Genomic DNA, 24,480 nt, shown 5'->3' on the forward strand with positions numbered 1-24,480 from the left:
AAACTCTCTCAGTAATCATGTCACAAGTATTTAGATCAGTCTTCGTGATAGAAAAACTTTATACCAGCTTTGACTATGTTTTATTAAAAGAAGAGAGACTGCATAGATTAAAAACAAATATCTTATGTCTTTGTGGTTTATCAGGCTAGATACTATTTTTCGTCTATAATCTATTTTTAAGATTAGTCTATAAATTTCGTAGTTTTATTGCCAATATGTAATTTATCCAATTTATTGCCAATATGTAATTTATCTTGCACCCATTGTCAATCTGCATTAGTTTTAAAAGAAAAAAAAATTAGTGTCCAATTTCAACTCTTCAAACTAACCCAGCTAATTTTAATTTTACTCTTAGATACAATATTATACTGAAAACTAAAAGTTGATCATTTAAATTTTTATTGGGACTCCACACTGCTGCATAGATAGCCAGTTAAACCGTTTCTTCCTGGGTCTAAAGGATCCCTGTGCGTCTGAACTGGGTGATTTGATGTTGGTTTTACAACAGGTCATATGTGAACAGACTTCGTGTCAAGAACTACTGTGTAGAGCAGTCATAGTTCATTGAAACTCCAGCATCAACCATCCCCTGATGCTGGAAATAATCAAGACTGTGGACACTTACCAAATCGCCTTGGTCCTACACCATTACCCCAATCATTATGACATCAAATTAAGAAATTCATTAGATTGTCACTGTCATTGTTACCCTATCATTAAAACGTGCTTGGGTTTAAGGCATCTTCTACTTAGATGTATTTCAGAACCAAAGCTCAAGGGTTTCTCCACGCATTAATCTTTGCTTTTGCTTTTCCTTCTAAAGTGTGCTTTCCCCTAAACTCCTGGTTACTTGCACCAGTAGGCAAATATGTTCTATTGCCATGTTCCAGTGGATGGCTCAGTTTGTTGTTCACCAACGGCAACTTGCTGAACTGAGCTCCATAGACCAACCTTTAAGTCTGAAACCTGCTCCCTCTTCTGCAAAAGGCTGTCTCTCCATTCTACCGACATTCCTCTCTGTTCTCCTAAAGCTAATGTAGGATACCTTATGCCTTGAGGTCTTTGACTTTCCTGAGCTCATTTACCCTTCTAGAAAGATATTTACAGATGCAGATAAAGAACATTAACAGAAAGAGTCCATCTCAGTTTAGATCAGTGAGGGTGTCTGATATGGGAAAACATTCTCCATTTCATGTTCACTATAACTAGGCTCATGTGTGGGTGCTGGTCACCGAATGTAGTCCTCTTGCTTGTGTGGCTAGCACTTTACCAGCCTAGCCACCTTCATCCTTCTGCATTTTTCTTGTAAAACAAGAGAAATAAGAAACTTCGAAAATTAAGCGTGAAAACTGATTTTAGATGAGAGAGCAGAGCTTTTTGTTTCTACAAGTAGGCTAAAAATTGGTTCTAAATAAATAAGAATGTTATTTAAAGTTATATTTGTTCTTAGAATACTTTATCATAGAGTAGGTATGACATCTGTTTCACAGGAGCATCTATGTTTACTTTTATTTAATTATTTTTTAAAGGTTTTGTACAAGTATATGTTATATGTTGACATGTTGCTAACATGATTGTCTTCTCAATCTCCCTTTACCCATACCTTTCTTCCCTGTTAGTCCTCTTTCTCCTATCAAAGACATGTGATTTCTACTTTCAGGTCATATATTCTTAAGCAATTTTATGTATTTATATAAAAATCTGGGAACTGTTCCAATGATAGAATATACAATGTGTGTCTTTCTGAGACTGACTTAAGTCAGGTACTAGGATTGATGTCATTGCATCTAGTTTGTTTTCTCAGGAGCAATTTTATCCCTCAGAAAGAAATGCAGAATTATAAACTGTAAAAGAGAAATATGGAGTCACATTTAAAATACTAGACACATTCAAAACATTATATTAACATTAAGAATTATTGCTATTTACAAATCTATAAGGCAGACTAATGAAGTTTCATCTTCGGTTCATTTCTTCAGAGATTTCATATAATTTCACCAAAGACTGTTGGCAGTCTAACTAAAATCCAACCGTGAAACTACAGCGTTTTTTGGTGCAATGTCTTCCCTACTTTTTCCACATTATTAGGCAATGCAAAGCCATCATCAGTACTCATACATGGGTGTTATGGGTTGGGCCTTGTGATACTAGACTGACTCTTCCTGTGCTCATATTTATCTTGGGGAGGAGAAGAGACACCTGACAGTGATCGAGTATTTACACCACACGCTCTCTGTCCCGTTTAATCTTCACTTTACTAAGCCAATGTTATTTTACTATTCTAATGTCTCAGATAAAGCTGACACTGTGAAGGAGTCCATCAGAATTTTAGATAGATGTATGCTTGTACTTGATTTTATTAAAGTCAAGTAGATAACGTGAAGTCTCTCAGGAATTCCACACTTTGCTAACATGCACAGCTCTGCAGAATAAACACAACTTCAGATCAGGGGAATTAATTGGCTGTTTACTCAGTTTAATTGCAGAGAAAATAAAGATCATTAATGAGAGACACTCTAAGGTATGGCCAGAAGCATTCGGATTGGTTTCATGGTTGAAGATAGGATCTAAGGAAAGATGGTGAATATTTCCTCCAGTCTGTGTTGTTGCCCCACCCTGAAGCCATCTGGATTCAGCTGCTACTGTATTTTCTGTGCTGGCCGTATGGAACCATTTCTTATTCTCAGGAACAGCTCTCTTTCAGAGGAAACTACTAGCTATTCCAGGAACAAGAAACAGTGTTGTAATGAGAACGTTGTTACATCATCTGTTCTCACATTGGCTCTGTCAGGCCTTACTACTGTGGTCAGTACACACATTTGTCACTAAGACATTTGGAAAGTGCTAATAAGTTTCTTTGTGTATTTATATTTTATTTCTTTGATGGCTCATAATAACCAAGGATCAAAGATGAACTCATTAGGAACTTTTCTTGGTCTTCCTAAAGCATAAACATAAAAGCAAAGGGAGAAAAGGCTATAGTGTTTCAAGAGAGTTGTAATAACAATACTCAACTGGTTAACTGTTTATTTTAAATGGAGATAAAGTTAATGCAACTATTTTAATATCGTTTTCTATGTTAAACATATGTCTTATTTAAGAAATATTCCTAAACATGTAAAAATATTCAAATTAAATTAAACCTTTGAATTCTTTTAAATGAATTGCATCAAAATGAACAACAACAAATTACTTTGTAATAATTTTTCATTTATTTCAATATATGAGTCTTAATGATAGGGAGAATGGTAGATTGTTCCCATAAAAAGAAAAGCACATTTTAAATTTAATAATCATTTCATTACAACTTTGTTGCCTGGCATAGAAATCATAAAATATAAGAAGCAACTATATTTTAGGGGAAAAAAACCCACCTTATTTTAAGAGCAAAACTTGCATGGAACTATTAGTTACTTTCTTAGCTTTCAGTTTATGAGAAGCAATATGGCACATAGTGGTTGCAGAGAGCCTCTAAGATAAAAAACAAACAAACAAAAATAACAGTAGGCTTGAAAGTATTTAAGAATGGTACTCCTGATCTCATTTACAATAAGGTCTGCAGCTATTTCTCAAAACCATAATGTGGCTTGCATCATTCCCATTCACCGCATAACTGAATAATGCATTGGCGTATGATTTACATAGTGCTCAAGTAAGCATTTTAGTAATTCTAGGTAATATTGCTAATGCCTGCAAGCAGCACCTTGGGAAACAGTTGATACACACACACACACACACACACACACACACACACACACACACACACACACACTTTTGGAAGAGACATGATTTTCTTACCTTATTCTCAGGCCATGCCCACATATTGAAAAGGTTGAACGTTTTTAAAAATAAAAACAAAACAAACAAACAAAAAACTAGTTGCATTACTTTTAAGTTAGAAAACAATTTTACAAATCTGGAAGTTACATCTCTTCTTATTATGTGGATCCATTAGAAAGTCTCCAGAAATGTGGAAAATGGCTGTAAAGAAGGCTAAGTACCTAGTATGAATTTATTCCTTAAGAATTGATTTGAGTGGCCACTATATTCAGGATTCTCATAAACGTATATACATAAAATCCCACCTTTCTCTATTTTTGCATTATATAATTATTTCTTTTTTCTTCAAGACAGGGTTTCTCTGTGGTTTTGGAGCCTGTCCTGGAACTAGCTCTTGTAGACCAGGCTGGCCTCGAACTCACAGAGATCCGCCTGCCTCTGCCTCCCAAGTGCTGGGATTAAAGGCATGCGCCACCACCACCTGGCTTTATAATTATTTTATTAAAATATTTTATTTTAAATTACCTACCAGAATTTTTAAAAGTGCTAGTATCAATATTTGTCAAGTTGTTCCACAAAATAGAAGCAGAAGGAATATTGTCAAACTCTTTTTATGAGGTTACAGTTACCTGATACCCAAACCACACTAAGATGCACTAAGAAAGAGAATTACAAACCAATCTCTCTCATAAACATTGATGCAACAATACTCAATAAAACACTGTCAAACCGAATCCAAGAACACATCAAAATTCATCCACCATGATTGAGTTGGCTTCATCCCAGAGATTCAGGGATGGTTCAACATATAAAAAATCTGTCAATATAATCTACTATATAAATAAACTGAAGAAAAAACACATATGATCACCTAATTAGATATTAGGAAAGCTATTGATAAAATCCAACACCTCTTCATGATAAAGGTATTGGAAAGATCAGAGGAACATACCTAAACATAAAGGCAAGTTACAGCAAGCCAACAGCCAACTTCAAACTAAATAGAGAGAAACTGAAAGTTATTCCACTAAAATCAGGAACAAGACTAGGCTGTCCACTTTCTCCATATCTATTTAATATAGTACTCAAAGATTTAGCTAGAGCAATCAGAAAACAAAAGAAGATCAAGGGAATATAAATTGGAAGGGAAGAAGTCAAATTTCTACTGTTTGCAGAAAATATGATAGTATACATAAGTGGCCACAAAAATTCTACCAGGGAACTCCTACAGCTGACAAACACCTTCAATAATGTGGCAAAATACAAGATTAACTAAAAAAAAACAGTAACCCTCTTATATATAAATGATAAATGAGCTGAAAAAGAAATAAATGAAACATCACCCTTTACAAAAGCCACAAATAACTTAAAATATCTTTGGGAAACTCTAACCAAACAAGTGAAAGACTGTATGACAGGTCTTTGAAGAAAGCCTTTTAAGAAAGAAATTAAAGACAGTATCAGAAACTGGAAAGCTCTACCATGATCTTGGTTAGATAGGATTAACATAGTAAAAGTAGCAATCTTACCAAAAGCAATCTACAGATTCAATGCTATCCCCATCAAAATCCCAACACACTTCTTCACTGATCTTGAAAAACCAACAGTCAACTTTATATTGAAATCAAAAAACCCAGGATAGCCAATTCTGTACAATAAAGGAACTTCCAGAGGTATCACTGTCCCTAACTTTAAGCTCTACTATAGAGCTACAGTAATAAAAACAACTTGATATTGCCATAAAAACAGACACATGCATAAATGGAAATCATATGAACAAGTGGAGTGAAGAGCATGATGGGGAAAACCACAGAGACAGCTGACTTGAGCTATTGGGAGCTTGTGGACCATGAACCGACAGCTGGGAACCTTCATGGGACCTAAACTAGACCCTCTGAAGGTGGGTGGCAGTTATATAGCTTGATCTGTTGGGGGTCTGGGAGTCACATCAGGACCTCTCCCAGGAGCATGAACTGGCTTTTTAGAGCCTGTTCCCTCTGGTTGCATACCTTGCTCAGCCTTGACACTGTGGGAGGGGTTTGGTTCTGCCACAAGTTGGTATGCCAGACCTTGTTGACTCCCTAAGGAAAGTCTTACCCCTCTGAGGAGTCAATGAGGAATGGAAAGGGGAAAGATGAGGGTGGGAAGGGAAGGGAGGAATAACTGGGTTTGGTATGTAAAATGAAAAGTAATTTTTTAAAAAATAAAAAAAATTATAAAAAGAAAAAACCCCACTTCTCTCTATTTTTGCATTATGTAAGTATATCATTAAAATATCTTACATAAAATTATAATGTTAAAATAGAGGAGAAATAAATGAAATTTCAGATGATGAAATGTATCATATACCAATATCTTAATCATGCAAATTAGATATGTTAATTAAATAAACTTAATGAGATGTGATTAACATAATATAATGTATAATTGTTCTTCAACACAGAAATAGTATAAAGTTATGCTTATTAAGGATCTCGTTTAAAAGTCAGTGTTAGTACCTTGTGGCTACAGTATTTTAACGACAACATTATTCTATCTGTTTTTCTGGTTGTAAGTCCAGGTAAGCAAGAGAGCTTGGCAGGGCAACTGAGACACTCAGCCCCATGGGAAACGTGTTGCCCAGCACGAAACGAATGACAGATGGGGTCTGCAACATCAAAAGGAAAATTCTGTGTTGCTTTCTCATCTGCAGACACATCCCAGCTACTGGAAAGACAAACTTCTCCAACTGGTTTTGAATTTCTTCACATTTTTCCCCTCTGGAAAGAAATGTCCCATGGACATTTCTTGCAAGATCCTCCAGTCTATGTGCAGTCTCTTTGAGAAACACTGGCCACTGTACCAATGCAATGCTTCCACTTACTGCAAACCTGAGATTTACTGCCTTGTGGCTTTCTGAAAGACATGTTATGCTAAGTGGAGTTACATGGAAAGTGAAGAGGAAGTTAAAGGATTGGTTTCAAACACAATGGGAGTTTGAGAGATGAATTTTCCTTTGGATAGTGAGATTCAGTAATAATGATTAAATCTAGCCAACCAAGTAAAGCAGAGCTGAGAGGCTTTTTTCTGTTTGATTCAGATGAAAGTAAATTCGGGAATAACCTTGGTACTAAAAGAATGATGGTAGAAATAGTTCTTTTCTTTTTCTTCCTTCCTTCCTTCCTTCCTTCCTTCCTTCCTTCCTTCCTTCCTTCCTTCCTTTTTTCCTTCCTTCCTTTCTTCCTTTCTTTTTTCCTTCCTTTCTTTTTTGATTTTTTTGTTTCATTGTTGTTGTTTTTGTTTTTTTGAGACAGGGCTTCTCTGTAGCTTTGGAACCTGTCCAAGCCTGTCCTGGAACTAGCTCTTGTAGACCAGACTGGCCTCGAACTCATGGCAATCCACATGCCTCTGCCTCCCAAGTGCCACCACCACACAGAGAAATAGTCCTTTTCTTAATAGCTGTTTTCTCTGCAGAATTCTCACACCTATCCTGTCTTTCTACAATAAATAAAAGTAGAACTTGATAAATTGTTATGCTTGTTCATTGTATTTCAGTGTGATTTTCCAAAAATACATGTTAAATTAATCTTTCTGAGTATATTTTAGAATTCTTATAGGTTGAATAATTTTATGTATCACAATGATTTTAGTTAACGGGTAGGAAGATGTTTTGGAATATGAGAAGAATGGGTCTTTAAAGATCGTATACAGCTTGTTCATATAGTTTTCATGAGGGCAAAAGGCATCTTGGTTTTCAAGATGGCTCAATTTCCTGCATGATTGACAGATCAGTGTTAGTGTATGGAACTGTGAGAGTGCTTCTGGAACCATCAGGGGAGCAGTGTCACCAATGCTTGTGCTGCTTGGGGATTAGATTCTCTACCAGTATGCCTGCTCCGGAGAGACCCACCACTGGAGATACTCAAGCTTCCTAGTTGGCATTTCCTGAACCTTGTCCACTAAAGACCTCCAGAAGCTGGACTTAACCTCCTCCTGCCTCAGGAATCTCAGTACATCTTTCTATATCTGATGTTTCTGTATGATTGTATCTAATGGCATATCCTGTGACCTGTATTCTTCCAGCCTCATGCTTCTACCTATAAGTCTACTGACATGACATGTCTTCTATGTCCCATGTTGGATCTACAGTTCTTGACTTGAAATTCTTTTCTCTTCTGGAATGCCTGTTAAGAAGTCACTGTGCTTTGGTGTCTGTAGCATGAATAATAAAAACCCAGAGATGGATACAGGGGTTTAAGCCTGAATATCAAAATGCAAAGCAGCCAAGCCACTAGAGAACTCTTTTTTTAATTTATTTATTTATTAAAGATTTCTGCCTCCTCGATGAAAGGAGACAAAGACAGAGACCCACATTGGAGCACCGGACAGAAATCTCAAGGTCCAAATCAGGAGCAGAAGGAGAGAGAGCACGAGCAAGGAACTCAGGACCGCGAGGGGTGCACCCACACTAGAGAACTCTTACCTCTATGAAATCTTCAGATCAAAAGAGCATGAGTTCCTGTGTCATCCTGCCTTATATTCCTTTCTATTGTTGGTATTAAAGGCATGCATCACTACCACCTGGCCTTTATGGCTGACTAGTGCATTCTGATCTTCAGGCAAGCTTTATTTATTAAATACAAATGAAGTATCACTACAGGTGTCAAGCGTAGAGACTTTGAAATCAGTCAGGCAAACAACCCACCATGCCAACAATGCATGCCACACAGGAGTTTCATTTAATTTCCTTGTATATGCAAAGAATGTGTGCTGTATTCTCTTCGTCAGCAGCATTTTGGTCATTTCTCCTGAACTGCCTATGTAGTGAGGGGAAAGCGTCAATCTACAAATTAGTGTAGTTTAGTATGTTTTTTATAATTTAAAATGCCATTATAGGTGGTAGTGTTTGGATATTTTTAAAGATATTTTGGGTTCTCTGAGAATTGCCTTCAACAACCTGGAAAAAATGATTTCAAAGAGACAGAAAATAGTTGGTGTCCTGGTAATGATTCCCTGTGTGTGTGTACTCTTTGACTTTTAGGAGGAGTGCTCCTTCCTAGTTACTCTTGTCTTGATAAGTAACCATTGCCCAAGTCTTGATCTGGGTTCCCCATTGAGTCTGCCTCATGCCATTCTTCCATAGCCACTATCCCTACCTCCATCAGGGAACCTCTGAATTCTGACATTGATTCCATTCTCCCCAAGTGGTCAATTCTGTAATGCTACTGTATTTCACTTATAAGTATTTTATCCTAAACATCCTGGGTACAGAAGTTCCAATTCTGTTTAATTCTGTCTTAGCTCTTATTTTCTGCCAAGTTATGCATCAGAGGTGGGGACAGCAGTACCCTAGCATAAGATTTTGTTACGAGAGACTAAATATTTGTAGTGTGCGTGTCTGTGTGTAGGCATTTGTGTATGTTGGAGAGTGAGGAACTCTTCTGTTTTTGGACACCTTCACTTTCTATTATATCATGCATGTTGATCAAAATCCAAATAAGAATGTTAGGCATGGGCCCAATAACATTTTTACTTGTTCCATATTCCATATATCCTTTTCTTTTCCTTTGTCTTTTCCAAAATAATCAAAAGAGTGAAAATTCTTTTTATCTCTTCCTCCCTATATTCTAATAGAAACACAAAAGCAAGAAAGCGAGAATATTTTAGTTCCTTCACAACAGATCAGCCTATTTACAGAATTCTCTTTTTGAATGTTGGGAAGCAAATTATGCCTGGTCTTCACTTCATTTCTTTTGTAACAGGTGCTAATTTCAACCAATATATTGTGTTCAAAAAAGCAAGAGAACAGAAGCACTCTGGTTATTTACAAATATCAATTCTCATCGCAACCATTACCACCACCATTAAGGTGCACAGTCTAGGTTTATTTGGGTTTTCCTTTTAACTGTTGGAGTGGTCCACATTTATCCTTTGTACAGAAGCATTATGAAGAAAGAGAGACTTGTTCTTAAGAAAAGCATTCAACTATCTAGTTGAAGGCTCAATAAGTATTCTCCTCCCGCGATCCAAGAACCAGGAACTATGTGTCCTATTCCATTCTACTTAACTGTATTGTATTAAAGAGTGCTCTGGTTGCAATCACTTCTTCAAGTTCTATTTCACACAGAGCAGCCAAAATGACCCCGCTAAGATGTAAATTACGTTGTGTCTACTGCGCCTGAAAACCCTCAAAGGGCTTCCTATTACACTTATAATAGAACCAGAAGTCCCCGGTGGCTTGCTCCTCTCTGGGTACTCTATTCTAAAAGGGGTGCTTCTTGCTCACTTCCCCATTTCATCTCCATCTGTTGCCTTCCAGTTCCCACATATCAGCCTCATGGCTCCCTGCTGGCTCCTCAGAGTGACAGTGCTATTGTCTTCCTCAGAGATTTGACGGGCTTTCCCCACCCTACCTCCTTCCCCAGGGTGACCAATTCTTTTTTACTGAGTTGGTTCTCCTGCTTTTTATGTTATGACATTTTGAAAGACATAATGTTGCCTTCATTACTAAGGAAACATGTGCATGTATTCAAAGACAGTGGAGAATCATCCCACAATAGAGATGTGCTACTTTGTGGAGTTGAATCTGTGACATTGTTTTCAATTCAGTAGCACGGAATCTATGTTGTTTTCAAAACCTTATTTGTGACGCACACACTTACAGTATTGTCCACAGTTTAAATGGTCTTTCACATTCGCACCACAGCATTTCAGACGTCCAGGGCAGTTTGGAACGCAGCTCTTCCTGATCTCAGTTTTTCTCCTGTGTTTACTTTTTCTCCACAGTGGCAACATTTCACCCAAATGTTACAGTCTATTATAGGCTTTGAGTATTTACTTGCTTAGTTTCTGTTTTCTCTTTGTTTCTAGGTTTCCTCATAAAATAAATGCATGGAGGTCAGAGCTTTGCATATGCTAATGCATTCCTGGTGCTTAAATGGTATCTGATATTTAGAAAATGTGAAATAAACATCTGATTGTGAAATAATGAGTCATATATGGTTTATACAGCAACTAAGAGATAATACAGAGAGAGCCCAACTGATTGGGTTAAAATGGTTTCTGCAACTTCTTGGGTGGCTTGTCTTTGGGGATATTGCAGAAGTTTCCTGCATTTTTGGATTTACATATTTGGGCTTTAAAAACATCACTCCTAATTTACTGTGAGCGTTGAGCTCATTTGTATAGAATGTAAGAGTGTGTGCCTAGTGCACAGCAAATATCATGTGTCTGCTGTTATTAATGCCATTATTTTTATGTTGGATTGAGACAACTAATTATAGATTAGGGAGCCTTTCTCGTTTTATATATATTCATATAATAAAACAAACACTTGGATGATTAGCATCAGAGAGCCAGTGGTACTGTCTCGCTCTTATGTTAATGTCATAAAGACTAGAGCCACTATCTTTGTACTGCTCTCATTTTAAGATAAAATTAAGCCCAGAAACTTGGAGTGAGTCTTTAGCTCCTGAGGGGTTTTATTTATGTATTAAATTGCTGGATTATGGAGAGTTTTTCAGGGTGTGAGAGGAGAACCCTTTATAAAAATAGGAAAATCATTTTCCCTCCATCCTTACCTATGGATTAGTATAGAAGCTGTATAAAACTATTGGTTTGGATGTTATTATGTCATTAAGATAAAGGGACTAACCGATTTATTACTTATTTGATTAAACATCTATCTCTGACTTTATAATGCATCTAGGTTAAATATTCATATTTAGGTCAAATATGAATATTTAAAAACAACAGTAGGGACTAGGGAGATGCCTCAGTGGGTAAAGTATATGGCATGCAAATATGAGGACCTGAGGTCAAATCCCTATCATTCAAGTAAAGCTGGACGAGAAAATGAACATCTACAGTCTTAGTACTTCCTTGGTAAGATGGAAGGTATGATGTGGGAGTGTCATATATCAATCTGTTGATTTCTCTGGTTAAGCAATAAAGAAACTGCTAGGCCCATTTGATAGGCCCACCCTTAGGTGGGTGGAGTAAACAGAACAGAACGCTGGGAGGAAGAGGAAGTGAGGTCAGACTCCACAGCTCTGCTCTCCGGAGCAGACGCCTCAGGAGAGACGCCATGCTACCTGCTCCAGGGAAGACGCACGCTATGAAGCTCCAACCCAGGATGGACTTAGGTTAGAATCTTCCCGGTAAGCGCACCTAGGGGCGCTACACAGATGATTAGAAATGGGCTAAATTAATATGTGAGAATTAGCCAGTAAGGGCTAGAGCTAAGGGCCAAAGCAGTGTTTAAATGAATACAGTGTCTGTGTAATTATTTGGGGCATAAGCTAGCCGGGCAGGGCGGGCGGCTGGGGTGTTTGGGGACGCAGCCCTGCTGCCGTCCTTATTACTACAAAGGTAGAAACAAGAAATTACCCAGAAACAATCTCTGTGTGTTCCCCAAAATACAGAACCTCAGTTTCATCCCTAACTCTGCAGCAGAACACTTGTGTCTGCCTTCCTTACCTCCCGGCATCCATCTCCTGTGGATCTCAGAGACCTTCCCTTCTAACTCCACCCCACTGCTTTTTCCCTGCCCCCAACCTCACCAGTCAACCCGTGCTAACCCACGGGATGCTTGAGACAAGGCAATTGTAGGCTGATAGCAATTCCATACCTCTCCTTATCCTTCCCCAGATCCAAAGCCCTCTGCCTCATCCCCAGCTGTGTAGCAGAAACCCTGCTCTGATCTCTCTTTCTGTTCTGACCTCATCTTCAAGGGATCACAAAGATCTTCTCCTTCAACTTTCCTTCCTCCAACTCATCCCAGTATCCCAGCCTACAACACCAGCAGGCATTTATTGGAAATACGCCAGTTGAGCAGAGCCAGGAAAATAGGTAAGCCAACTGAAGGCCTTCATCATTCCCTCCTTTCAGAATCCAATCCTTCAGTCTCATCCCGACCTGTGGCAGCCTTCCCTGCCCCCTCTCCCACTCCCATCCACAGATCTCCCCCTTCTAACATCCTTCTCCCACCCATTGTTTTATGCCAGCCCCCAAATCTGCCAGGAACTTTCTGCTAACCCACAGAAAACTCATGGCAAGAAGGCAGGCAGGGTGTAGATCTTCCCTCTCTTTCTGCTTTTCTAGTTCCATCGTCCCCAATCTTATCCCCAGTGCTATAGCATAGCCTCTGGGGTGACCTTTACTAGCTGTCTCTCCCTTTCCATTTCCAAGAAAACAAAATAAGCAGACCCTTTTTGAACACTCTGCTCTTGTTCTCCTGCAAATTCCTCTAAACCCTCTTACCATTCCTAACTATCAGCTCCCAGTACCAAGAAACACATTTTACATAGAAACCACATTAACCACAACTATAAGGTGTAAAGCACAATGTCTGCTCTACACGCTACAGTATGGTCTGTGAGCCAGGAAAGGAGCCTGGAGATTTAAACACACACACACCACACACAGAGAGACAGAGAGAGACACAGAGAGAGACAGAGAGACAGAGAGACAGAGACATGGGTCATCCTTGAAACAAGAATGCCAAGAATGCCAACTCAGTGGCAGCTTATGTAGTGCTGCTCGGGCCACGCCCCAGCTCTCAGGATCTTTCAGCTGCAGCCACCAGAAACCACTCTCCTGCCATCAGGAACTCGTGAGGATCTGGTGCTCAGAGCAGCTGCAAACACAGGAAAACAAGTTGTTTTGCTCAGAGCAGCTGCAAGCAAGTTGTTTACAGGAAATTAAGAATCTGGAGGTCCATAGCCCCCAACAGCTTCTGCGTTTCTATATAATTAGACCAAGGTTCTGGAATGGCATAGGCGTAGCACAAATACGATAGCAATAAGTTGGAAAATGCCCTAGTGAACATGTTCATTCTACGTTCCACATGAATGATATTAAATGCTGGTGCCAGCTACAAGATAGTCACAGCAGCCATCTGGCTGATGGCAATTTCAACTACCATGAAGAAGGCCATAGTGGTGACAATAGCGGCCACCCATGGTGATTCAGAAGTCTCAGCTGGGATGGCTTGGCAGTCATCCTCAAACTCCAGATTCTCTAGCCTCTGCCTCCTTTAGCAAATTCTACTGGTGTGCACCACCACAACCGGCTGGGGTGGCAGGAAGGCTCGGGGACCTCCTGTGCAGGGTAGACAGACTTGGGGACCTCCTGTGGCTACTGCGTGGGTCCCTTGGGTCTTGCGGAAAAGCCTGCCACTAGGGCCACAGACTCTTGGGCGTGCTACCTTCTCTATACGTTGCATGCACCGGCAGTCCAGGAAGGTCTGAGTGGCCCTGGCTTGTCTATGTCTAGCACTTGTTGCCACTGTTGCCAATGCTCCTGGCACCACCGCAGTGTCCCCTCAGCCCCACAACCTCTAGTAAACAATTTTGGGAATTTGGGCAGCATTTCCTATAATACCTCCTGCTGTTGAGTGAAGTAATCTGGGGTCGGGGGGAAAGTTTCACAGCGAACTTCAGGGAGACTTTCACAGTGAACTTCAGAGGGATTGGTGCATCAAACCACATTAATCTGGAATGAATCTATGGGTTCTTATCTTGTGTGGAAACAAAAGCAGAACCTCTTTCCCAAAACAACATATCCTTAGACCCATATTTTAAAGTCAAGATATCTTTCTTAGCAGTTCCCAGGATCAAATGTCTCTCTCCAGTCAAAACACCAAAAGACAACATACCGTTCACCAATGTTAAATCAGAATCAGACAAACAATTTGAATAGATCTACACCCCCTAAGTAAATAGAAGCAGTCATTAAAGGTTTTCCAAACAAAAAAAAAAATCCCAGAATCAGATGGTTTTAGCACAGAATTCTACCACACCTTCAAAGAAGAGTTAAAAATACTTCTCAAATTATTCCACAGAATAAAAACATCAGGAACATTCCCCAATTTATTTCATGAAACTATAGTTACCCTAATACCCAAACCACACAACGATCCAACAAAGAAAGAATACTACAGACCAATTTCCCATATGAAAATAGATATAAAAGTTCAAAAAATATTTACAAACTGAATCCAAACACACATAAAAAGATCATTCATGATGATCAACTAGGCTTCATCCCAGAGATGCAGAGATGGGCAAATCTATGAAAATCAGTACCTATAATCCACTATACAAGCATAGACAAAATCCACATAATCACCTCAGTTGCAGAAAAGGCCTTTGACAAAAATCCAATACCCTTTTATTATGAAGGTCCTGGAGAGATTATGGATACCATGGATATACTTAAACATTAAAAAGTAACTTCTAGCAAGACAAATTAGCCAAAGACAAATTAGATGGAGAGAAATACCACAATTCCACTAAATTCAGGAACAAGACAAGGTTATCCACTCTCTTCATACCTATTCAATATAGTAGTTAAATCTTAGCTAGAAATATAAAACAACCGAAGGAGGTCAGGGTGATACAAATCAGAAGAGTCAAAGTATTTTTATTTGAAGATGATAGGATAGTATACTTGAGTGACCCTAAAAATACCACTAGAGAACTCCTACAGCTATTATATGCCTTAACCAAGGTAAATGCATATAAAATTAGCACACAAAAATGATCAACTCCATTTCTTATAGAGGACTAATATCCAAAATATACAAAAAATTCAAGATACCAAAACCCAAATAATCTAATTAAAAATGGGGTACATATCTAAACAGAAAATTTTCAATAAAGGAAAGTCAAATGGCTGAGAAATACTTAAAAGGAACATCCTTAGCTAGCAGAGAAATTCAAATGAAAACAGGAGAATCCCTGTTTACCTGACAGAATGATAAGTCCAGCAATGTAAGTGACAGCTCATGCTGGTGAGATTGTTGGTGGAAGTACAAACTTGTCAAGCCACTATGAAAATCAATATGGTTGTTTCACACAAAATTTGGAATTGATCTACCTCAAGATTCAGCTATACAGCATTTGGACATATACCCAAAAGATGCTTCATCTTAACACAGGGACACTTGATCAATTGTGCTCAATGCTGCTCTATTTATAATAGCCAGAAATTGAAATCATAGATGTCAAGCTTAGTGAGAGAGATATCAAAATGCCTAACTTGAAACTATGCTACAGAGCAAGAGTGACATCTCAAATTGCACGGGCACAAAAACAGACATATAGATCACGAGATCAGAAAGAAGATCCCTGAATTAACCCATGAAGCTATGGCCACATGATTTCTTCACAAATATGCCCCAAACAGACCACCAGAAAAGCATAGTTTTGCTAAGAAATGGTGCTGGAAATTCACAGACAGAAAATTGAAACAAGATTCCGCCCCCCCGCCCCCCGCTGCCACTCTCTTCCCCTTTCTGTACAAAAACCAACTCAAAATGGATCCATGACCTTAATGTAAAAGTTAAAGCACTTTGAAATTCCCAGAGGAAAACCAAGGAAAGACATATAATACATGGGCATAGTCAAAACATTTTTTGTGGAACTTCAGTAGCTCAGGAAATTAAAAAAGAAGATTATATAAAATTAAAAAGCTTCTCCATAGTCAAAGAAGCAACAAAGTGAAGACAATCCACAGAATGGGAGAAAAACCTTTGCATGTATTCATCTAACAGAGAATTAATATATAGACTGTCTTAAGAACTCAAAAATTGAATGTAAAATACAAGTAACCCAACTAATAAGTGGATAAAACAATTTTACTACTAAAAGAAAGTACAAATGTCCAGGAAATATATGAAAAAGTATCCAATTAAATATTATTTGTTTACTTGTAAATGCTAATAAATATAAATGTAAAAATTGAAATTATTACCACAGTCAAAATTACTATGATCAGGAAACAAAGACCAACAAAGGCAGGTGAAATTGGAAAGATAAAGGAACCCTTATCCTTATACACTATGGTAGGAATTTAAATTAGCTCACCCATTATAGAAATATGAATGGAGTTGTCTCATGAATCAGAAATTAGAACTCCCATATAATTCAGCTATACTATCCTTGAGTGTATACTGAAAGGATCTAAGTTTGCATACATTAGTGACTCATGTACACACACATGTTTATTGCAGCATCATTCACAATAGCCAAGACAAAGAATTCATTTAAATGTCTTAATGGATGAATGGAGAAAGATGGACTACTTACACACAATAGAGTTTTATTCATTTGAAGCAGTGAATGAAATTATGTTTACAGAAATGGAAGTAACTGGAGATCATTATGTTAAACAAAGTAAGACATATTTAGAAAAATGGATATGTTATTTTTGTCATACTTACTCTCTAGATTTAAGGGGGAAAGATGGGAAGAGGAAATTTCTCAGAGAGAGGGGATTTGGGGTCAAGACAGGGTAGTGCAGGATGAATGTGATCTAGGTACATTAGACACATGAGGATGTTAGAATGACACTCAGTACTTTATATCATCAATATACAATTATAAAAAGCAACCCTTAAGTTCTTAATCACTTTTTATACAGTTTGAAAATTTCTTTGTATTATATATGTGCATGCAGGTAAGGGTTTGAGATATTTCTTTCTAATATCTTGAACTGCAGGTTCATGAGCTCTGAAGACACAGTTTCACAACTTCTTTGCTGTCTATTTCTACTTCGTTATCAATGGAGACAGTCAAAGAGAATACACATCATTGCAACTAAGTGACAGTCAGTACCTTCAGTCTATAATTTTTTTCTTTTCATGGCATCAAATGCTATCTAGACCTTTTTTGAGGAAAAAGTGGGCACTACTCTGACTGCTTAGCAGGCAGTAACTTTCCTTAACAGTGTGACATCTGCCATGAAATTCTGTTTTCATTTGATGCCTTTTGAACAGGAGCAGAGCTACAAAAGCTAAAGAAGCTGCCTAATGGTGGCAGCGTGCACAGCAGGGAAAGGTACTTTGTTCACAAAGACAGCCATACTTATATACATATATACAGACACATACACATGTGCACACATGCTCTGTAGGGGTAAATTGACCTCTGGTAAAATTCCAATGGAAATGAACAAAAGTAAATTGGGAGCATTGGGACTTTGGGAGAGGGTTGAGGGGGAGGGGAGAGGCAGGGAGGGGAGCAGAGAAAAATGTAGAGCTCAATAAAAATCAATAAAAATAATCAATAAAAATAAATAAAAAGTCTGTTGTTTCAAAGCTAATGTCAGGAGATAAAAGGATGGTTTCCTCTCTGGGATGTAGATTAAGTCAAACCTAAAATGGGAATAAACAGAAGTTTCCCACCTGGGAAGAAAATGATTTGGAACCCGATGATGAGTCAGATCCTGAACTCCCAAACTCTGTCTTCATATTTTCAACATTTTGTTCTTAAACAGCTAGTGGATCTGAAAACATAAAGAATCATGCTTTTAAAATATTTTAGGGTTTTTTTTACGTACAAAATAATGTGATATAATTTTTTAAGAATGAAAATTTTAGTCCCACCAGCAGTGAATAACCAACCATTCCTTCCTTTCACCCCCACACTGACCCCAGCATTTGCAGTCATTGGTTTGATCTTAGCAGTCCAGACCAGAATTAAGATAAAATCTCAAAGTAGCTTTAATTTTCATTTCTCTGATGTTTCTTTTCTTCTTAAGATAGCATCTGAAATTTTTTAAGTATTCAGTGGGATAAAATTACCACTGATTACAGAGATGTTTTATGTTCTAATAATTTTGCTGCTGTCTGTGGAAAGCTTCAGAATCGTAGGTCGTAATAGCAAGGCACCATGTATAGGTCATCCTCTGAATAAGAAGGGAGACTGGGGGAGATTAAAAGATAGCATACTGAATCATTTTCCTCAAATATTTTATTTCCTTAGAGATAGTTTTAATTATGAAAGGATATTAATAAGATTGTATGCTGAGGCTTTTAAGCGGCAGAATGTGAAATAACTGTTTAATGGTCCAGCTTGATTCTTATCATGGCTTATGCTGTCTTTAATTCACAGGGACCAAGAACTCAACCTTTCTTACTGGCATTTAGAGAACTGATAGATTCTTAGTGAAAATGCATTGATGAACATATATATATATATATATATATATATATATATATATATATATATGTGCAATATATATGCATATATATACACATCTCTTGTATGTCTAAGTACATATGAACTCTGGTCTAGGATCACACATAACACATGGATTTCATGACTTTTTTAGTGATGAAACACTTGACACCTGGCAGGAATAGTTTTAAATTTTATCAATTTGATAACTATATAATCTTTTTTTAAGTGTATAGCCCACATTTCTCTTATTTTTTTGAACATTTGTGCTCCGACACTTTCTTCATATCCAGATGATGCAGTTTTAGCAGGCATAATATTTGCAGCATGGAGAATTATTAACACACTGTCTCAGTTTGCTTTCTGTTGCTGTGATAAAACAACATGACAAAACAGCAACCCAGGAAGGAAAGAGTTTATTTCATCTTACAGCTCACAGTCCATCGCTAAGACTGTGAAAGTCCTTGGAGGAATGCTATTTGCTGACTTGCTCCCCATCGTTTACTCAACCGGCTTCCTTGTTAAATTTAGGAGCAATTCCTCAGGGGCGGCATGGCTTCTACCCTCCCACCCCAATCCTTCATCAAGAATATGCCCTATATGCTATCTGATGGAAGCATTTTCTCAACCGAGGCCCTTCCAAGATGATTCAGCTTGTGTCATGTAGACAAGAAGCCGACGATCACACATAAGATATCCATAAGGTCTCTGCATTCACTGTCATTCACTGTAAGAAGAAGGTTCTCAGATGAAGGAAGCGAGTAGTGCTTGTCTTGAATAAACAGAAAAAGTCAAAAGACAACCTGTGGTGTATAGCAGTGAACTTGCACAATACTGGACCCCTCTGCAGTCATCTATGAATGAGAAGGGAGCTTTCTGGGGAAGTATTAGCCATTAATGGATGTTTAGGGAGAATTTAGCCATGTAGCCTGATGAACCCTCTAGACTCCAACACATAGTTCAACATCCATGCTCATCTGAACAGCCCAGGTTAACTTGGCAGCAATCCTCTCTCTCTCTCTCTCTCTCTCTCTCTCTCTCTCTCTCTCTCTCTCTCTCTCTCTCTCACACACACACACACACACACACACACACACACACATCAAAAAAACCTTAAAAGACATAAATGTGAGAAAGGAACTCAAAGGGGGTTATTGACAGGATTGAGAGGATGATAAGAATGGGTAATGTAGTGAATAATCAGAATTCACCAAATACATCCATAAAATTGTCAGAGAGTGAATTTAATTTAAAAATTATGGGAAAAGGAACAGAGACAACACCCCCACCCAGAGAAACAAAAGTCTCCCTAAATATATAAATAAATTTTCAAAGGCAATCATAGCACTTGTTTATAATTCTAACAACATAGAATGTCAAGTTACCTTCTTCTGTCTGTCAGAACAAAATAAAGGAAGACAACACATTACTAATAAATACAAAAAAAATCTTTCCCGCTGTTTCTAGATGTGTCAAATGTTTCAACTGCTATGGGGAAGGAATGAGAAAAATCTGAAAAACAATCATTTACTTGTGACTCTGATTTTATAAATTTATATTTAGTTACAGTTCCAACAATATGAAGATGCATCAATATGAGACATTTTGGTATTTTTGTTTGTACTGTAAAATATTGGCTAGCAGCATTCTAATTCTGGCACATAGGAATGGAGATATATGCAAAGATAGCTGCCATGGAGATATAGGAAAAAATGAAAAAACAAACTTCTATAAACAACTATGAAGAGATTTCTAGGGTAGATTGGGAAGTGAAGAGCAACAATAAAATAAAACGTGGATGGTATAAACTGAAACTATTTTTGTGTGTAAACAAATGAGGGAAAACATACATATGCACACTCCTTCATGCAATTAAATTCAAGAAGGAAAAAAACAAAAAATTAATGCAATTGTTCATTTTATTTTTCTTTCTAAAGCATGTTTCAGGGCTAGAGAGATATTTGAGTGTGTAAGATTACTTGCTGATCTTTAAAAAAACCCAAGTTTAGTTCCCAGGACCCACATGGTGGCTCGCAGTTATCCATAACTCCAGTTCCAAGGGAGCTGCATGCAATTTATTAAAGATTACAACCACGAATGGGTGCCAACTTTCATCAATTATTTTTCTTATTTCATTGGGCAGATTTTGTGATATTTTATTACTCTTAAAGCAGTAGTGCTGCTTGCTATTCTTTTGATTTGCATTCATCAAACATACCCAGTTCATAAAACGTGCTAACAGATTTCCTTTTCATACTTTGGGAGGGAGCACCATTATTGTCTCTCTTTCAGAGAAATTCTTTCCTCGAGCACCACTGATGAAAATATTCTCATGCACTCCACTGATGAAAATATTGCTTGGTACCCTAAAGTGTGGAAGTTAACATGAGATCTGTTCTCGAAACAGAGATGTCATATGTCATCTCACTAGAGTTGGAAAATTACTCTAGGAAGAACTTTCTCAGGTACCCAGCGTCGTTGTCTCACCCGGGAAGGTCAACTGATCTCTTTGTTCTTTTCTTGTATTTTAGACTGGGTTAGTAAATTTTTTTAACCTCTTCCTCTTTACCTCTCTGGATAATTATTCTGTGTTTGCACTTCCCAAGAATTAAATCACAGGATTTTAGCAATTTGTATATTAATTTATGTTTAAAATACAAAAGATGACTATATCATCAGAATCTTTGAAGAAGCACCCACCCTGAATGATCTTTATACATGTGCACTAAAGACCTACATTAGGAACAATTACACCAAATCACATTTGAGTTAGGCAAAGGCAGTTATGTTTAAATTATAACTCTTTAATATTTAATAGTTGAGACAAAATTGGAGAATGCACTACTGACTTCTCATTCCCTAGCCAAAGGAAACTTATCAGACAGAGTAATTTTGATTGTTAGATATTAAGTATACTTTCAAATTATTTTTTAAAATAATTGATCATCATAATGGACTTTGTTATCAGGCACTATTTTGCAAAACATAAAGAAATATATTTTACATTCTGTATGATTAAAGCCCAAATCATTATAATTACATACTATTTATGTGAAGAAAACTATTCATAAATACAAATGATTATTCATGCATGTTCTATGAACATGTCAAAGTGAGGAAGCAGAAGAGCTCATGTTTTTCAAATTGAAATTTTAATAACAATTTTATGATTTGGAAATGCAGGTAAGGGTTCTACCTCAAGAAGTCATAATCTAGACAGGGAGGGAGATCAGTACTCAAAGTGGTACATTGTACTGTGATGAATGTTTCTGAAAATTATTTCTTAGACATATCAGGCAGTTCGTTTATGTAGAAGATGACATACATTGGCCTTGGAAAGATGTTTGCATGGAGTGATGATTTTGTCAGCTCAGCCTCCATTCTGTCTCTTTCTAGAAAGAGTTCTTCTTCCTTAGCAGGACTTCTCTTCCACCTGCTAGACAATCAGTGAGTCAGTGAGTCTGGCTTCTTTTTATAGCAGTCATTGGCAGGCCACAGCTTTAAAATCTCAAATATCTCTCTCTCTCTCTCTCTCTCTCTCTCTCTCTCTCTCTCTCTCTCTCTCTCTCTCTCTCTCTCTTCCTCCTCCTCCTCCTCTCCACTTTCTACTTCTTCTTCATCTCCTCCTCCTACTCCACACCCTCCTCCTTCTCCCTCCATCTCCCTCCCTCCCTCCCTCCCTTCCTCCCTCCCTCCCTCCCTCCCTCCCTCTCTCTCTCTCTGATTTGGGATAAAAAAGAAGAGATACCTTTCTTTCATTTCCTGTTTTAGTTTGCTTTTGTTACTGTGATTAAGCAATCTTACCACTTGTAATTGGGGGAGGAAATGATTTCTTTCAGCTTACTGGTTACAGTCCACTTAATCCTTCATTGAAGGAAGCCAGGACAGGGACTAAAGACAGGAACCCAGAGGCCTGGAGCAGAAAGCATGTAGTAATGCTGCTTATTGGCTTGCTTCCTTTGGCTTGCTGAGCTAGCTTTTTTGTTTTTTCTACAGCCCAAACCCACCTGCTTAGAGATTGAGCTGCCTACAGCTAGCTGAATATCTGACATCAATTAGAAACTAAAAAAAAAACTGCCCACAGTCATGCCCATAGGACAATTTGATAGAGATCATTCTTCATCTGAGATTTTTCTCTTCCCAGGTGGTTCTAGCTTGGCGTCAAGTTGGGAGATGGAGATAACCATGACAGCTGGCCAGTGAGATCCTTGTTGCTATTTGGAGAAAGCTGCTTCAGGAAAATAGTGCAATTCATTTGGAACCAAACACAAATTGCTAAGCTCAAGTCTCATAAAGTTAAGGAGAAAGACTTTCCAAGAGATGACATCCTGCGTGGAACTGTGTCAGAGGGCTTTTAGAATTTTGTTTTGGCTGAAACTAAGTTTTAGAGATGAGACTGGAAAATTTCAAAGAAAATTTGGTCTGCCATACTCGGGAGTGGGGATTTTTTTTCTTTTTTGTAAAAGAATATAATCTGGATGACTCAATAGTGAATGCATTTTCCAAATTATCTTCAGTCAAGTTGTCTCAAGACTATTTTAGTGGGGACCTTATAAAGACAATTTAATCTTGAGACTTTTGCCAAGTAGCCAAGGAAGCTGGTTAGTTTTTATATCAAATTAACATAGGCTGGAGACATTTAGGAAGGAAGAATCTTGATGGAGAAAATGCCTCCAGCAGACTGGCCTGTGGGAAAGTCAGTGGGGCATCTTCAATGTAATGACTGTTGTGGGAGGGCCCTGCTTGCTGTGGGTGGTGCCCCCTCTGAATAGTGGGTTCCAGATGGTGTAAGAAAGCAGGCTGAGTAAGTCACGAGGAGCCAGTCAGAAGAAAGCAGCACTCCTCCACCGTCTCTTCTTCAGTTTCTGTCTCCAGGTTTCTGCTATGAGCTCCTGTCCTGACTTGCCTCTTACCGTTTATGACTGTTATCCGGGTTCTGCGGTGTTTAAATGATTTATCTTCTCTTATGCTGCACTTCTACTAGACTGCAATGAACTCAATACTATCACTCAGTGCTTCAACCTAGAATACAGAGCAGACAGGCATCCGTGGAACTTAAGGATTTGTGGTTGAATGCTTATTGGAAAGTCTCATGATCATTATACCAAAAAAAGCCACAGACATACTCTTTTCGTGCCCCTTTGAGCTCACTGAAAACATTGTATCGAAGTGCCAAAATGAAAGAGAGCTAATAACATGTAGGAAATCATTAGGAAGGAATAGCTGAAGCAGAGTACTGTGGAAGAATAAGAGTTAACTGCAATCAGGTTACACATAGAACTAAGCAGTGGGAGGGAGGGAGAGCTGTGGCCCAGGGGTGATAGCGCCTCTGTCAAGCAGAATCTAGAAATAGAGAAGGAACAAAACGTGTGCAGTAACAGACGTTCTTTCTGAATGACAGACAAGCTATTCAGTTTCCAAGCCTCTTTCCCTTCCACCCCTCTCGTTACACCAGGCCTCAACCTCCATACCCTTATCTTCCTACTCTGGGAGAGCGAATTTCATTCTGAGTGGAGGAACACCGAATGATTCCTCTTTGATGGTATTTAGCATGATTATGGGTGTTTTCTGAGAAACCCCTTCCTCATTCTATGGTAAGTGCTTTCTCTGACATTGTGATGGAGGCTCCCTTACGGTGTACCTTAAGATGACCTCATAGAGAAGCCAAGAGCCCTGTTCTATCTGCTCTGGGATAGGGCAAGAAAATATCTGTTTTTTAATCTTATTATATCTTATTAATAATGCAAAAATGTCAAGG

The sequence above is a fragment of the Microtus pennsylvanicus genome, chromosome 4, assembly GCF_037038515.1.
Source record: "Microtus pennsylvanicus isolate mMicPen1 chromosome 4, mMicPen1.hap1, whole genome shotgun sequence".
Lineage (NCBI taxonomy): Eukaryota > Metazoa > Chordata > Mammalia > Rodentia > Cricetidae > Microtus > Microtus pennsylvanicus.